At 37.0% G+C, this 8,120-nt stretch overlaps 1 pseudogene; it reads right to left on the bottom strand.

Annotated features, from left to right (window-relative positions):
• Window positions 1-3,777: 3,777 nt before the first annotated feature.
• LOC131410465 (3-ketoacyl-CoA thiolase, mitochondrial-like) lies at window positions 3,778-5,084 on the bottom strand (annotated as a pseudogene).
• Between the last annotated feature and the right edge of the window lie 3,036 nt (window positions 5,085-8,120).

Genomic DNA, 8,120 nt, shown 5'->3' on the forward strand with positions numbered 1-8,120 from the left:
TATCCAGGAAACAATTAAGTGAGTTATTATATTATGGTATAAAATATAATTGGTTTCAGTAAATAGAAAAAAAAAGTTTGAAACATTTACATTTAAGAAGATTTAAATGACTCACTAGGAACCAAAATGTATAAACTGTTGAAAGGTAAAGCAACTTGAAGCAAAAAATGCATGTTTTATGAGAAACAGAGCCCTGAACAGCTTTATGATTTAAAGATTCAACACTTGAGTCTCAAATACATTTTCCCGATAAGAGACTTCTGTTGTGAAGGATTTTGCAATGTGAATGTCTTGTTAACTTTATTAAAAAAAGAAAAAAATTAAAGGAGCATGAAAGAATGCAAGAGGAATTTTATTCTGCAATGAAATTTTTAAAAAATGAGCCTTTAGCTATTACCTCTTCTTTTATATTTTTCATCATTAATGATATGACCATCCACCAAGCCAGAAATTGAGACTAAAACTCTTCTCTCTCCCAAAATCTCCTCATTAACTCAGTCCACTTGGACATGATCACTCTTCTTGTCATTTACTGCTACATACTTTGCATCACCTGCAGCCTGACTGAGCCACCTTTAGTCCAAACTTTTATAACTTATCTAGTGGATGAATTCCTTACTTTCTAAATTGCTTTTGTGGACTCCAACCCTACTTCACTCTTATTAATTCATAAATTCATCATCAAAATTCCTGAAAGTTTTGTTTTTCTTTAAAAAAAAAAATGCACTGATGCTCTTCCATTGCAGAAATTTCTTTGGTGGCTTTCCATTGCATGTGGGATAACCCTCAAACTCATTATTATGGCCTATAGTTTTGAAAAAAGAGAGTCAAAATAGTTTTTAAAAAATTAAAATTCAGATGCTTGAAATTTCAGTTATCTTATAAGCCTTATATTCAAATATGAGTAGTGAACAGAGATGTTACATACAATACTGCTACTACAAATTAATAATAATAATTCTAGTTATTTATCTTGATTTGGCAGAGGGTGCCATTTCTCTAAAGAAAAATGTAATTGGAATACAGGTATTTAAAATCACTAGATGGGGAGCTGTGGTGCCCATAATGTTCCATCTTTTGATCTGAGTGCTGGTTATATTGGTCATTTCAATCATCCAGTGTAAAATTGTGATTTTTTGCTATGTATATTATAACAGTAAAAATTTTAAAAATTGGGGATTTAAGAAGAAGAAAAAAGTACAGTAATGAGAAAGGAAAGAGAAGGGGAAATATATATTAACATAAGCTTATTTTAATGAATAATGCCATGAAGATCTAAATTTTCCATGTATGATTATTAAATTAAGGTTAATTATCTTAACAATGATTTCCATGCAGTTCTTATATTAGCACTCAAATTACATATATAATCCTAATATAGCTATTTGTATTCTAAACAGCGTATAAACCTTTCAAAAATTCCATTCTACATCTTTATAGCTGAATTTATTTTTCTAATTTTTTTCAAATCATGTCCTTCAATAGAGAAACAGATACTGAATTTATCCATATTTATTTAAGTCTTTCCTTAGCCCTACTGCTAACCCATGCATATCTCATTGTTAGCTCAGTGAGCTGGCACTAGTTTTGCACCTCAGGATGTTTACTCTGGCTAATTTAGCTACTGATCTTCTAATGTCTGGTGTTCAGCAATAAAGTCCCAGTTGGAGTTTCCAACGAACAGCAGTTTGTGTTTAGTTTCTGAATCTCTGTTTTATAATCTTAGTACCTTCCCTTCTGATTGCATGAAGACAGTTGCTCCTAGGGATACCTGAACCTGAAATGAACTGAAAATATTTTACAGCTTTTCAACTTGCCAGCAGTAGAAGAAAAATTCATACAGTCCCAGCACTCTGAACAGCTGTTGCTATAAGGTGATGTTGCTAAAGAATCCCAAAATAGAACAAGGCAAATATCATCCCTGTGAGGGTTCTACTGTGTTTTGGAGATCTCCTGCTGGGAACTTAATTGTAATTTAACCAGAGCACACAGAAACAGCTTTCCTGCATCTATTCAACACACTTTTATTGAATTTGATAATTTAATCAATCAGTCACAATACTCTCTAGTATGGTGCTATGTAAAATTCTAGGAGCAGAGAAATTTGGTCTTTGCTGCCTATTATTTTCGTCTTCCTGCATTGCATTCCTCTAGGATTTAGGTAATACATGTCCCCTTTCCAATCAAGACTTTTAACACTTGCAATCTATTTTCTGTTCCTTGTGTTAGCGTCCTACAGCCAAGGACCACCAAGAACACACTTGGGTTTATTCTTGTTTGCAGCAAGAAAGGCCATACACATGGAGAAATGTGGGGTGTCTTGGTAAGAGGGTATATTAGTCAGACTTCTCCAGAGAAACAGAACCAAATGATATCTATATATATATAGATAGATAGATACATGTATGTATCTATATCTATCTATAATCTATCTCTATATAGAGAGATATATACAGGAATTGGCTCACGCAATTATTGAGGCCAAGAAGTCCCCCAGTCTGCCATCTGCAAGCTGCAGAACCAGGAGAGCCAGTGGTATAATTCAGCCCACGTCCAAAGGTGTGAGAACAAGGGAGGGCTGATGTCTGAGGGCAGAAGTCCCAGCTCAAACAGAAAGAGAGCAAATTCATCCTTCCTCTGCCTATTTGTTCTATTTGGGCCCTCACAGGGTTGGATGATGCCCACCACATCGGGGAAGGTCATCTGCTTTACTGGTTCACCAATTCAAATGCTAATTTCTTCCAGAACACCCTCGCAAAAATACCCCAAAATATGTTTCATCAGCTATCTGGGCATCTCTTAGCCCAATCAAGTTGACACCCAAAATTAACCATCACAGAGGGTATTAAAAAGAGCCTATTATACAATTTCGGCTTTGGTTGAGTTATTTGGGGGAAGGTTTAAGGAGGAAGGACTTTGCCCTGGATTGTCTCCTATCAGGAGGTGGGAGCAATTCCATGACTGGGTATCTCAAATAATCTTACCTATGGGGAGGAGACACTAGAGTGAGGCTAATGCTATAACTATTTTGGAAACAGCAGTTGCTCTTATTCACCAGGAAAAGGTTATATTTGGTATGTTGTGGCTTGGATAATATTTTGTCTATGCTCAGACATGATTACGGAGTGGTCTTGTTTTTGTCTTTATCCATCATGGTCACGGAATGGTCTTATCTGATTTTGACGTTCTGTGAAAATTTTGTGTTCAACAGGAGACCCAAAGACCTAGCTATGAGTGCCAGGCCAGTTTGTTGTAACACCAAAGCCTAGCTGAGAGTGTCAGGCCAGATCCCATATGTCAGGGGGCTTGCTCTTTCTCACTTGTTTCTATGAAAGAATGTTAATAGAATGTTACATAGAAAAGTATAAAATGTGAAAAGAAAATCACAAGTTTTGAAAATTCCTAATAGAGGTATTTATTCATTTGTTTATTTTTGGAAGTTAAGGCAACATTTATTCAATTTCCTTGTAATCACATTATCTAAAGCACGTGTGGTGGTTATTGGCAAGGATGTGATTTCTTTTAAGGCATTCTATAACTAGATTTTAGTTCAGAAACACATCATATTTGACTGTGCAAATTCGAGAGAACTTATTCCTGGCCCGAGCTCTTTTTCATGTTAAATACATCTTTACCTCACCATCCCTTAATCAAACTCAATCACTGTTTCAGTAGCAGGGTATGGCCAGTTTTGGCAGCTGCTCTGAAGGTCACCTGTTTTTAATGTGGTCTGGCCAGGAAAAATAACAGTGGGCCATAGTGGGCTCCTTGCTGTCCTCATGCTGTGCTCCGAAGGAAGAGAGTGATACCTTGGTCACCTCCAACACAAGCTAATGCAACAACATGTTTTCCACCTTGACACCTTAATTCATGAACCAGCTGTGCAATAATTCTCTATCCAGATCCTCCTAATGGCTGACCCAAAGCAATGGCTCTTCATTGACATTGTATTTACTTGGATCGACATCAAAACTCTCCTCACTGCCAAGTTCTGGGGAGCAAAAGCTTCATTTGCCTCTACCAAATCCAAGTCCTTAAGATTCAGTCTTATTTTCTTTAGTGCCCCATTGATAGCAGAGACAAGACCAATATCCATTATAGACGGATCACATGCAGATACAAAATAGCCCACAGTTCTTGCCAGTGGTGTGAAGTTATGGTTTTTGCCGGCATCTTAATTAACTATGAAAGTATCAGATACTTCGGGTACCCTCCTTGTGGTGATTGTTCCTTTTTTCTTTCTTTTTTTTTTTTTTCCTTTTTTCTCCTTGAAGCCCCAGTAGATAGTTGTGTGTCATAGTTGTACCTCCTTCTAGTTGTTCCGTGTGGGAGGCTGCCTCAGCATGGCTTGATAAGTGGTATGTCTGCACCCAGGATCCGAACTAGGGAACCCTGAGCTACCAAAATGGAGCGCGCAGACTTAACCGCTACACCGCTGGGCCAGTCCCCCTTCTTTCTTGAATACTGGCAAAAGTTTATTTAGCTGCTCCAAGCTTGCTCAGGGACAAGCATGCTTATCTACTTGCATTGCCTGTTTTCCTTTCCTTGTCTTCGCTTCAACTGGTATCATCTTATTTTTAAAGTAACCATCATCATTAGCAACCTTCTACCTCTGCTGTGACTACAGGACATATTTGCTACATTCTTCTCTGCTTATTTTATGTTTTGCAGCAAAATTATCTGCAGTACTTCCCATGGGGAGTTGGACATGCTGATCAGCTAATGCTGCTCCCAAAGACTCTTCCAGCTTGAGATCTGATCCAAACGGTTCTAAAACACAAGTTTATGACTCAGCAGCAGCCTGGCTCAAAATTCCTGCTCCTTCACACGAGATGACTTCAGCATTTTTAACAAATTTCCTGACATCCATTCACTATGGAATAGAAACAAGAACCACACAGCCTGTTAACAGTGAGAGCTGAGGTCTCTTTTGGGAGTCACACATGCCAACCCACATGCTTTGCCAGGTATGCAGCATCTAAAGAACTGTTTGCCAGTTTATTATAAAGGATACAACTCAAGAGCAGACAAATGGAAGAGAGGCCTGGGTCCAGGTATAGGGAGGCGGTGTGCGGAGCTTCCATGTCCTTCTGGGCACTATGCTGTCCCAGCCCTTCCCTTTGTTCACCAACCTGATTTGTTCTGATTTGTTTATTCTTCCTTCATAGCAGAAAGACTTGCAAAACGATGGAATTAATCTTTAATAATAGAATTTTTGTTAATTTCTGGAGAGGATAGTATCATTTGAGGTGACGGGCAGTTGTAGGCAGAGGTTTTAATATGCCTCTAAAAACTTGGCAAATATAGGGCAGTCTCTCCTGCCCTCTTATTATTTGCACTTGGGATTTTCTTTATATTTAGTTTCTAAGTTAGAAGAATTCTGAATTAGAAGAACTGAAGACACATGTTTCACATATTCTGAGATCAAAATCAATTAAAATTTTGTATGTTTTATAAAGTAGAAAAGTTGTATGTTTTATGAACTCATAATACTTCTATAGTAGGCGCCATCTCATCTTACTTGATTGGAATAATTATTTGGTTAGTTAATTGAAAAAGTAGGTTAAAGCAGGAGCCATAAACAAACCAAAATTTACAGATACCTTAAAAATTTTATTTCAGGTTAAAACATGTAGGCATCTTATGATGTAAGGGCAAAGCCTTTTCTTTGAGACTTAGCTTGCTGATTTGTGTTTCACCTTTTTACATAAAAGACATCGTAAGGCCTTCTCTACAATATCTAGCAATGGTTTCATTAGGTGCAGGAAGAAGTGCAGAAGGTGTGGAGCAGAAGAGAGAGGCACTGACTAGCCACGGGAATAAGGTTGGTCCATTTTCAAAGGGAATTGAAACCTTCAGTTAATCTCAAAGATTATTTATGTAAAGATATAGTAACAGAGCTTCTGTATGTTCTATAAATGAAGACACAGTCCACTTAATTAATGAGGCTTTTATATATTATCTGCAACAGTTTATAATTATTTCAAAGTATTTTTAAGGCCTTATGCCGTAAATCTTAATGCCTATTCATTAGATAAGAGTTTTTTGTTTTTTTAGTTTTTTCCATATATGTCCTCTCCTTACTTAAGATGCTACTGCAAAGTAGTTTGGGAAATTAAGAACAGGAAGCAGAATTCTCAACAGCGGGTCCATTTAGTTAGCTAAAATGTGTTTATAACTAATCTTTTTAAACATATATACTTGTAGAAATAAAATTTGTAGATAATAATGTTTATCTATTATATATATATATTTTTCCCCGCACAAACACCAATGATATATTGACACTCATCCTACTTATTAGCTATGCTGTCAGTCCAAACAGATATGACTGCTCTCTAATGGCATTTGGCAGAAGTAAACTGAGATTAGAGGATAGAGAGATCAGTCCAGGCCTCCAAGCCAATCTGTGCAGCTTTCATTGCCACCCAATCAGTGACACCTGCATGTGGTAATCATTCTCCTCGGTTACAACTGCTGGCAGAAACTACAGACCTGGTTTTCAAGCTAGAGCAAAATGAGCTAAATATAAATGTGAAAATCCTCTTCATAGTAAAATTTTCATCTTCTTTTAAGGGAAAAAATGAGGAAGAAAGAACAGAGCTGTTTTATTCATATTTTCAGTTATTATACAGTATGATGGATTAAGCTTCAACATACCAATGAAATATAAGCATGGTGGGGATGTTATCCTCTGGGTCCATGATAAGAATTCAAACTATAGTCCAGTCTCCAGCATGGGCTTTAAACTGCTGTGCTGGTGCCCACTACACCAGTCTCCTTTTTAGTTACTTGTTAGAGCTGTGTGAACCTTTCATCCTGTGAAACTTGCCAGCCTCAGGAATATTTTATGAGTTACCAGCTTTGCAAGTTTTGCGGAATACATTCAAACATCACTTTTACAGGCAGCAGGACCACGAGTGTTTTTCTAAAGATTAAGAAAAAGTATATAAAAAGGAAACCATGGAAAGAAACCTAGTAGCATTTTCCCATTGTTTCCCAGCAAACCCTCGTTTTCTATAACTTGAAATGAAGTCAGGCCCTGAGTTAGGGGTCAGACCCTCCTCCTGAGGTTGTCATTCTCAATCAAATCTCTCTCCAGAAAGGCAAAAACACTATAGGTAATAAGCTTATTCCATTTTTTCTCAGCCATTTAACTGCCTTTCTTGGGTGAAATAAGATATTACTTAATAATTTAGTATTTTTATTGCCCCTCCTTTCCAACTAATTACCCCTATTTAATCTTTTAACAAATTCTCATCTCTCAATACATAATATTTATTTAATAGATGACAAAGTATGCCAAAGTTTTTTAATAAACTTTCAAAGATCACGTAAAAAATACACTATTCTTTTTCCGAGTGCCCACAGTAGTACATTGTTACTTTTAACCAAAAATAACACCTGTGGAACCCCAGAAAGCATTATGGACAGCCAGATGTTAGATCTAATGAATAGGACAAGCCTGTTTTTAGATCTTGAATTAAACTATTCTTAAAATTTGACCTGTATAACTAGCTCAGTGAGAAAGATTAAAACTGATTTTGGGAGCATATTTTTGGGAGCGGATCTACACAATTGGCCTTGCTTATGAAGAAAACTAATAATTATAGAATAGCTAGCACATTGCAGGGTCTCAGTGTCATAGATATTTTCATTTGCTACCTTATATCCATTCTCCCTCTAGATATTATTTGAGGTCAGTTTATGAAGTCTCTGTGGGAATTTGCCCCTGATTCTTCCAGAAGAGAGGTATGCATGACCCAAGCCAAACAGCATATTGAATGGTGAATGTCCAGAGCCTGTCTATTCAGAATGAATCTCGGAAATTTTGAGTATTTATATGAAATTTTTCTTTTTTCTCCTCAACTAGGAATTTAAGATCTGCAGCCATCTTGCTATCAGAAAGAGAGTCTGAGGGTAAATGTTCTAATTTACTGGAGACAAAGATAAGGTCAGAGAGAAACCAAGACCTGGAGATTGGGTAAGCCACTGCATCAAGCCTGACCAGAAGTCACTCCTAACCATAGACTTTTCAACTAATCAAGCACTGGCCACGAAAGCCACGGCATAGCTGACTGAACCACACGGGGAAACCAAGTAGCCGGCAGAAGCAACAG

The sequence above is a fragment of the Diceros bicornis genome, chromosome 10 (genome assembly GCF_020826845.1).
Source record: "Diceros bicornis minor isolate mBicDic1 chromosome 10, mDicBic1.mat.cur, whole genome shotgun sequence".
In the NCBI taxonomy this organism is placed as follows: Eukaryota; Metazoa; Chordata; class Mammalia; order Perissodactyla; family Rhinocerotidae; genus Diceros; species Diceros bicornis.